General features: G+C 40.1%; 1 long non-coding RNA gene across 1 annotated transcript; it reads right to left on the bottom strand.

Annotated features, from left to right (window-relative positions):
- Positions 1-1,011: 1,011 nt before the first annotated feature.
- On the bottom strand, positions 1,012-4,725 carry LOC121920199. The gene is made up of 3 exons (XR_006101695.1): positions 4,590-4,725; positions 3,678-3,769; positions 1,012-2,458 (listed from the first exon to the last, which is right to left on the bottom strand). It is a non-coding gene; the product is annotated as an uncharacterized LOC121920199 (long non-coding RNA).
- Positions 4,726-9,857: the final 5,132 nt, after the last annotated feature.

Raw genomic sequence — 9,857 nt, 5'->3', positions numbered from 1 at the left:
CAGTCCAGTCAGCTTCTGTAGATGGAATGAATGGAGTGCCATCTTAACCTTTGTATGCTGCAAAATGGCTTGAGCTGGCCCTGACAATAAATAGCTAACATTTTAGTAATTAGCAAACACATCAGACCTATTGTTCACCTTGTTGTTCTGACAATATTATCTGACAATATTTGTTAGTGTTATGTGCCTTCAAGTTGATTCAAATTTATGGAGACCATATAAAAAAAATATTTGCAAGATTTGTTCAGAGGTGGTTTGCCATGTTAAATCACCATGTGACAATATTAGTCTATATTTTGACATACCCAATATTTTTTTAAAACTAAAGGGTGGCATTTTCTGCAAAATAACCTCAGGTGGAACTCTTGAGAAAGCAATTAATACTCTGTCTACACTAGTATTTATTTAGTCAGATTCCTCACTAAATATTAAGGATTAACCTTTGTTTTAAAGGACCATATCTGAACCTAGAAAACAAAAAATACACTTCATTAGATCTTAACTTGTTGCCATGCACCTTTGGGCACCTCCCACAAACAATAACACATTACCATTGCTATATCTAATCTCCACATAGTCAATTTTGGTATAATTTGTGTATGATCTTATTGCTGAGAATTGAAAGAAGTCAGTAAGTGCAATGACAATATATTCTTAAGTGTCAATGAGTGCAATGTGTGCTCAGTACCATAATTATTGCTTATGTGCAGAGGTCAACAGGGCCTTTGATAATCTTACAGTGATCTTTATTACAGTAATTTAATTGTTCAGTTGGGGCTATGGATTCTTCAATAGGGCTGGTCCTGCCATTAGGCAGAGTGCGGCGTGGCCTCGGGCAGCTGATTTTGGTTGTCATAAAAGGCAGCAAAACATTATCTAATACGTTATTGCTGTTGAGTTTATTTTAATTCCCAATGAGAAGTGCTTGTGTAATTTTGAGTCCAAGGTGCAAAAATGAGAGTGAAAATACAGAACACATTTGGCACATTTTAGAATGATGTCTTTTTATCATGAGCCACATTTTTCTTCACCTATGCATCAAACATTTAACATACATTGCCCCAGCCAGCCTGCCCACTGGCCCAAGCTCTGCTTGAATCAATACTGGTACGTTTCCCAGGTGTCCAAGAACACAAGATATAGAGCTGCCTGAACATATGCAAATATACCCATATGGTTGATTTCAGATGTGGAATTTAGTGTGTATTGGTGGCATAATGGAAGGGGGAATGCAAACACTTGCTATTCTGATGCATCCCCTTTGCTTATACATAGTCATTATAGAATACTTAATAACATATGAAAAAGGACTACTCTGCAACTCGTGCAACACATTAAAACATTGGAATTAATTTGAAATGGCAGCAGCCCTATGTTTACATTCTCTGCTTGTGAAAACAGAATTTCTTCTTCCTAGCCTCACACTAATAAAATATTTTAGATACTATCATTATGATGCTCAGAGCAAAAGGTGTCTATTTATCCAAGGTAAAGATGGACAGAAGGTAGCTCTCTGGATGATTTGCCATCATTCTGCAAGGACTTTTGATTTTCAATTCTCTAACAGTCACTAACAGAAACAAAAAAATTCTCCCACTGAAATTAAGAAAGCATATGGTATACACTTTTTGGGAAGAAGAACTGTAACCATTCACCTCTGGTACTCAAATTAATTACTAGGCTCCAAATTCTAAATGTATATCTTCTGCACGAAAGCTCCAGCTGATGGTTCTTGGAGCTGTATTTTTTATACACATATAAAAAGTGCCTGCAAGTTTCCCCATCTCTAATTATAGGATGCACAGCTTTGGGCAAGAGCAGGTTTCTTTATTCAAAGCTAAATTATATTTATTGACACACTGCATTTCTGTGATGCTTCCAGATTTTTTTTTTTTTAAAGCAAGTTCACAGAAAAATAAAATCTAGAAACATGTTAATAGAGGGAACATGCATTTCAGTGTTCGGATTCTAAAGCCTGTGAGAATAAAATTATCTTGGTTAGAGGCCAAAATTATAATTACCTTTGTGCTAGATGAATATCTGGTTGGGAGAGACGGGTGAGATTCCATAACTGGGGGACCACTACTGAGAATGCTCTCTCTTCAACTGCCTCACTTCTCATGGCTTTTTGGATGCCTAATGGACCAAGACCATAATCAGGATTTTTGGCTTGCACTGACTACAAGCTGACCACTAGAACCTTATGTTTTCCAGAAATGTATAAAATAAAACTTGATTTAAAAAAATTAAAATAATACCAAGTGTAACTGTCACCTTTCTGCTGCTGAACAGTTACTATGCTTTCCTCACTGTTCTATTGGCTGATCAGCCCACATAAGCATAATAGCTCTCCAGGAGTTTTCATAGTCTTGACACTGGAACACCCTGTCCTTGGCAGCAATCCAGTGATCATTCCTCAGTAGGAAAATGGCTTCCTATGCCAGCTGCCTGATACCACCTGCAAGTAGAGAAAATGGCTCAGTTTTACCATAGAGCTCAACTAAATTATCATACAGATATACTCAATTGCATGGTGCTGTATTTTTCACCAGGGGTGGGAATCATGCAGCCCCCCCCCCCCGATGATGCAACTCCAGACTGCAATTCCCAGCAGCCCTAGTGAGCACATGCCAATTAGACATTTGGTATGTCTATGGCAGGGACAGAGGAGAACTTCCACCGTAACACCCAATGCAGGCTATCAGTAAAGGAAAACTGTTATTTATAAGCCTTAATACTGCCTGTTCATAAATTATAGATTGTCATTTGGGTGAGAAGGGGCCAAATTGCTAGATATGGCCTGAGGCTGCTAGTGGCTAATCCATCTGTTGCATTGTAAGGAGCAGGTTTGTGGAGCCGAGATGGCATCACAATCCTGAAACGCTGAAAAGTCAGGTCAGAGGATAGCCTAAAGCATGTTTGCAGTCAGAACAACATCATTTACTATTCATTTGAAGCATACCTTTTTTTCCATAGCAGTTTACAAAGACCAATAATAGGACAGCCCTGTCCTCAGGGTTACATGATACAAAAGAAAAAGGAGATTGGGAGGGAGGAAGAGAAATACAAATGCAGAAACTAATTCTTATAACAACCATCTGCAGTTCACAGTTGATGGAAAGAAGGGCCAAATGTCACTGGTCAAAATGGCTGCCTTCTCTCCTGCACCTCAGTCTAATGGAATGGCTCTTGCCCGTGACAGTGGGAAGGGAGGGCCAGGCAGCTGCTAGGCATCTGGAGTTACATTAGTAATGAAATGGTACAGTTAAAGAATTTATGTCCCACATTTCCATTTAGAAGAGGTCAAGGGACCACAAGATTCTCTTTAAATCACCAGAACATATAATCAACAAATAGTATAATAGAATTTAATATTAAAAAGAGTATGACTAAATATACTAAAAGAAGAATGTAATGCTAAGGAGTGCAGTGGTTAAGTGCCGGTACTGTGGCCTCTCACAACCGTAGGGTTGTGAGTTCGGTCCTGCAGGGCTCCAAGTTTCACTCAGCCTTGCATCCTTCCATAGGTCGCTAAAATTAGTACCCAGCTTGTTCGGGGCAATTAGCTTACACATTGTAAACTGTTTAGGGAGTACTTAAGTATAGAAATGTATTTGCTATTGCTATTGCTAAAAGTCAGAAACAGAAAAGAAAAAAAAACCAGCAATAAAACCCACCTGCACACTCAACCAGATATCATTCTCCAGAAAAGCTAGCACTAGGCACAATGCAACAGGTCAAACTTCTTCCTGCTAAAGGATTTTGCCACCTGGAAAGAGAATGGAGAAAGGTGAGCCTCCCTAATTAGGGAGTTCCAGAAACTAGGAATGGATACAGAAAATCTCTTTCACACACATAGACATACCCCCCCTACACACACACACACTCTAGCGTTTCACAAATGAAGACTGAGAGATGTGTGGCCAAGCAACATCAGAGTGTGTCCAAGATGGCAAAAGTTATTAATGAGGAAGAATACACAAAGAGAGGTTGCAGAGGTTTGCTTTTGCCTGACTCTTCTGGGGAGGACAAAATTCTGCCTCCCTCTCTCCCCTGCCCTCACTGAGTTCTGAATATCACGCTGCACTGTTACAGTGATATTATTCCACTTTTACCACTACAGCTTCCTCCTGTGGCATTCTGGGGTTTACAGTTTAAGGAGGGGCATTTAGACATCTCAGCCAGAGAGCTCTTAGGCCTCATTAAACTATAAATTCCAGAACGCCACAGGAAGCAGCCATAGCAGCTGAAGTGGCATAATAGCACTATAACAGTGCAGTGTGATATTGACTACTTTTGCACTTTGTATTCAATTTGAAGCAACTGAAGTAAGCTGACAACAAAAGAGGAAAGTGGAGAGGGAGGAGATGGAGAGAGAAATTGGAACATTTTAAAAATAGGTGAAAAGGTGGAACAACAAAGACTGAATCTGGATTGTCTCTCCTAAACTGGGACAGTTGGGGGGTATTACTCTCTATGTTACAGTGGTTGGTGAGACCTTATCTACCTGAGGCATCAAGGCTCCCAAGTACCAAGAAAGTGATGACAGTTAAGACTACAAGGCAGTCTCTGCAGATGTCACTATTCACCTCAGCACCTTAGGTGCTCTTCGTTGCCAGATGAATGGCATGGCAGCAGTGATGTGACTGTTCTGGAAAGGCAGTTTGAGGCGTTGACACTCTTGTCTAAACTGCATAACAATGAACTTGCAATATAGGTGACCATATTCCTGAAAAAAAAGAAGAAGGCCTTCATGAAACAAGTTGCACTACAAATCTGGTAAATGTCACTGAGGATGTCTTACAGTAATCTGGAATGCTTTTTATGACCACGTAGAGGTGATATGTAAAGGTGACTCATAAGCTCATTGAGTTCATTCTTATCTGGTACCGAGCAGAAAAAAAATCTCACTCTTCTAAACCAGATTCTAAGTTCAAATCTCAAGGTAAATAATAATAAAAAAATACCATACAAAACTGATTCAGTCATGAAAAGAAGGCAAGACTAGATCCTTACATTATTCAGAGACAGATCAGGGCATCACCTGGGTTAAATGTTGCATGTAGCCCACCCTTTTGACAGCCCCCAGTCTCCCCCTCCCCATCACTCCAAAAAGAGAATCGCCTCTTCTGGAAGCCTCTAGGATTCTCTCAAAGGTAAAGAGGAGTGGCCTTGCTTAGTGTGTATGATTATGTGAGGAGGGAGTTTTTATTCTCTCTCTCCCCATTCTAAAAATGGAAATAAACTTCTGGTCTCTTTCTGTTCTTCATAAAATACTCTCAACCTCCTAGCATTTTCTGTACATAATGGGATATCCCCATGTGGGAGGGCAGAGTGGCTACAGATCCATCCAAGTTACCCTTGCTGATTTAGAGGAACATGATTCAGAATACCTTGGACTTTGGTTTAAATATTTCACTTTATCTCACTGAAAGGCACAGGCATGTACTGCTCCCCCATCTTTTCAATGGTCTGACTTGTGGCTACTAAAAGAGGGAGAATCTGGTGGTGTAGTGAAATGTGAAGATATTGTTATTGTGTGCAAGGTAGTATGCTTCGAGAACATGATGTTTGACTTCCAACTCATGCTGGAAGATGCACATATCTCCCTCTGCCCCCAGTGAGTCTATTGAACATTCTATGAACCTTGCAAGATTTCTCAAGTGTTCAGCTGCACATTCAAAATAGTCTTCACATGGTCATCCTCATTTTGATTTCAGGAAAATCCTGAAAATAAAAAGCGGCACAATTTGTCCACTTTATTCATGGGTTAATGCCGGGACAATTGTGAATTTGCACATCATTGTCTGAAAACAATCCTGCTCTTGCGGGATATTCATGGATTTAATACCCATTTATTCACAGGATACTGGTGCTTCCTTCTCGTATGATAAACTCCTGTGATTGCCTTTTTGTCACCTGTCTCATCTCAAAGAGGCCACTTTGTTTAAAACAATCACAATAGAGATTCTCTTGCAACTGTTTATTATGTCTTTGGCTATTGACAGAGAGGTTAATCAAGACTCTTATTTCCTTCCTATTTCATACCAGGAAAGAAAAAGAAGAGACATTTCAATCTTTTCTTGAAAGATTTAGATTATTTCCATCTTGCTGACTAATGTCTTAAAAATCCACCACCTCACATCTGATGGGCTACTATGGGTCATACTGAAGTAAGATCTTTGGCTTTGTTTTAATTACTATCTGCATTTGAAGAAGAGAGTACCTGGATTTTAAGATTCCAAATACCTGGACATTAGGATTCTGATGTTCAGAAGGCATGCTGCTATTTCTCACACACTTCCAGCCCTATTTTTGAAGGTGCTCAGTCAAGTTTCCAATACTCCTAGTGTTGTCTTCTAAATGATAAACTAATTAGCCCCTTTCTTCCTCTGTTTTTCCAAAAATTCTATCCCACAATCACTACCTGCATCAACAATATCAATGTATATGTGGCTCATTATTGCTTTGCTCCAACAATGTCCCTTTTTTGCTCCCTTCCTTTCATGTGCTTTATTTTTCTCTCTGCAATTCTTTGTCTCATTCACCTTTCCAAAACAGAAAGACATCTTTGACTTTGGGGCTCTCTTTTCAAAAAGTTTTATACATACAATTATCCCACCCCCCGAAACCATACCACCCCCAAGATACACACAGCAGGCAATACAAAAAACAGATATTCTCCAAAGTCAACCAAACTGATTATAGTACTTAGCGATTGGTAAGCAAACCTTTCCATAAGTTACTATGTGAAGCAGGAGGAGACTATTATTATTAACATAATTAATAAATGGGACCCACATTGTATAGAATTAATTATGTGGATGGTTCTTTTCATGCATTTACATGGCTCACTTTTCGTAAGGGCCACTGAACAGAGAGTGTTTTTTCCCAACTATGAAGAGTCACTGCCTCTTTCAAGTGGTAAGATGTTTCTAACGTTGTCACTAGACAGAAAGAGACAATCAGCAATTTATGCAGAATAGGCTCATTGGATCCCGGGAACTATGCTAAGGGACTGTGGCTAGTTAGTAGTGTTATTGCTAAGAGCCTGATTTCTGGCTGCTGACTTGAATTTTGAGAAGATACATTAATTGACAAAATTAAGTTGAACACAGTTTAATCATGCCCCTCCACCCAAAGGTAAAGGAATAAAAAGAATGCAGCACTGTGTACATTGCAACATGCATAGGTTGTTTTTGGCAGCATCTATGGCCTAAATGGAGCCCAAATAGTGTAGTGGTTTGAGTATTGGGCTATGACACTGAAGACCAATGTATGAATCCCTGCTTAGTCATGGAAACCCACTAGGTGACCTTAGGTAAGTCACACTCTCTCAGCCTCAAACACAGGCAAAGAGCTGGACGAATTAATCCCTCTGTTTGATTTGTTCCAATCTTGCAATAACATTCCTTGATAAGTTTGCCTTAATGTCACTGTACTGTACGTCAGAAATTATTTGAAGGCACATAGCAACACCAGGGACTGGCACCTTATTTGTGCCGACTGACTACAACTCTTTCTTTCCGGGAATTTTTCCAGGGTTCACCCGCCAATAGCTTGCAGACTGGCACTAGTTCATAGACCACCATTTTGAGTAGCACTACTTTAGGAAATGCAGGACAGGGCAAGGGGTACAAGCAGCTGGGAATGTGGTATAAACAGCTATGTCTTCAAAGAGAGGTGGATATACAGTGGGCTAAGGAGGAATGAAGAATTGCCACTCTGCAACCCAGCACCTGCCTAAGATGGTTGCATCATTTTGCCTAGTGATAAGGCCCTGAGCATGATTCCTGCCTGGCTTGGACTATGCACTTTCTGGAATGTTTCTGGGGTGTATCCACACTGTACAGCTTTACTCCTTGGATGCTATGACTCCATTCTGCACAATGTTGGGGAATCTGAAGTTTGGTAATGTACTTACTGCTAGACAATCTAATGCATACTCCTTTAAATTAGAGCATTAAATCTCTCAAGCAGGGATTTCTAAGTACCTCAACAGACTACAAAATGCCAGGAGTGTGTAGGATGGAGGCATGGCAGTTAAAGTGGTTTCAAAGCTCTATAGTTGTTGTGCAGTGTGGATACACCCTTGGCTTTCTTTGCTGCCTTGGAACACGATAAAGCACATGCTTTTGATGAAGCAACTACTTCCAACTCCCTATGAGTTTCTGTTGCTGCTTCAGATCTTGATTGCTACTTGTTTTGGACCACATTCCTGGTTCTGGCCCATTTGCAGTCTCAACGGTTTCTCCTGGCCTCTCTCCCCTTACTCACTGAATCTCAGACCAGGGAGTGGGGGACATTGCAGAGCTATTTGAAGAGGAAATCAGAAGGCAGGAAAGTATTTGTCCTTAGTTTGGCTCTCTACCTCCCAGAGTACAGAAAATTTACTTTTCTGAATGACAACCCCCAAGATTCCCAAGCCTTCGTGTGTCCAGAGGGATACTGGGAAGTTAAATTTAAAAACAGTAATGTTGCTCATTACTTTCAATTTCAGCATAAACTCAAGGCAAACCTAGGATTTAAAACACTTTGCCTTGGTCGGCTGCAGCTTTTAAACTGTTGTTACAGTATCTTTGAGCCAACGTCCAGAGTGCAGGAGGACAGTGAATTTAAAACTGACTGCAAATTCTAGCAGGATTTTTCTCTACTGACATCACTGAAGGCGTGGTTGTATGCATACGTTTACTGGTCTTTTACTTTACCTAGCGCATTCCTGTGTCCTTGACAACTTTATAGAGAGACACACTGCGTCATTGGTAAGTGGACACAGAGAGAAGTGACAACAGTGAAATGAACATTGGCAGAACTAGGATGACGGTGATTTACAACAGCTTTAACAGTTGGACCGGTGGTTGGGTAATATATGTTCTTTCCACTCAGTGACCCTGGTATATTTTTGGTTTATTTCTTATAAACCAGATAGACGTGCAAGTACAATGATGTCTGCATTTCCAAATGACCTCCAAGGAACAGCAGCCCTGTAGAATCATTTGTGTATCTACACTCTGCAGCTTTAGTGGCAAACTTTGCTGGAGGCCTTTGGCTGCAGAGTGTGTTACTATAATCCAGGGGACAAAAAATATTCAGGAATAGCCATGTTGGTTGTGCAGCAAAATACAGTACAACAAAATCCCAAATCCACAAGCAGCAATACATTTTTGGGACCAACTCTGAAGCATATATTATGTAAGCTTTTGAAACTTCACTGGCTTCATCACATAGGAGAAAAATAGTGGTGATGTTAAAAGTCACAGTTACTGCTGCTTGTGGATTTGGGGTTTTGTTGCTGTAGTGTATCTGAAATGGACCCCAACTGTTAGGCTGGCAACAGTGAGAGCGTTGTTTTTTTTTTTGGTAGGCAGGCAACTCTAATTGTCTCCTTCTCTCCTCCACATCCCCTGCTATTACTTTTATCTTCCTCCAGCATTCATATAGGCCGATTTAGAACCATAAGTATAGCCTCTAAGATACTGTGAATGAGAGTTAATGGGAAGCATTATTGCTTCACATTTCATGCCTTTACCCTGTCTGGGATTTGTGGTTTTGTGAGATATTTAGCTTTCCTTATCAGAGAGCTTTAGTGCCACAACAAATAACAAATCCCAGGATTCCAGAGGATGGAGCCTTGTCTAACTGTCAAGTAGTGTCAAATTGCATTAATTCTGCAATGCAGATACAGACCATATTACAAATTTTTGCCACATTTACAAAAAAGCCTTTAAAACAACCACATGCCACTTTTAAATAGGGTGCACTGGGAGTACACATCTTGTTTTGAAGCTGAATCACATTTCCAGGAAAGCAGTTTGGCTTCAGAACAAATTTTAACGTGAAATTTCTCCTTTTAATGT

Source organism: Sceloporus undulatus, chromosome 2 (genome assembly GCF_019175285.1).
Source record: "Sceloporus undulatus isolate JIND9_A2432 ecotype Alabama chromosome 2, SceUnd_v1.1, whole genome shotgun sequence".
In the NCBI taxonomy this organism is placed as follows: domain Eukaryota; kingdom Metazoa; phylum Chordata; class Lepidosauria; order Squamata; family Phrynosomatidae; genus Sceloporus; species Sceloporus undulatus.
This window is presented reverse-complemented; position numbering and strand designations above follow the sequence as displayed.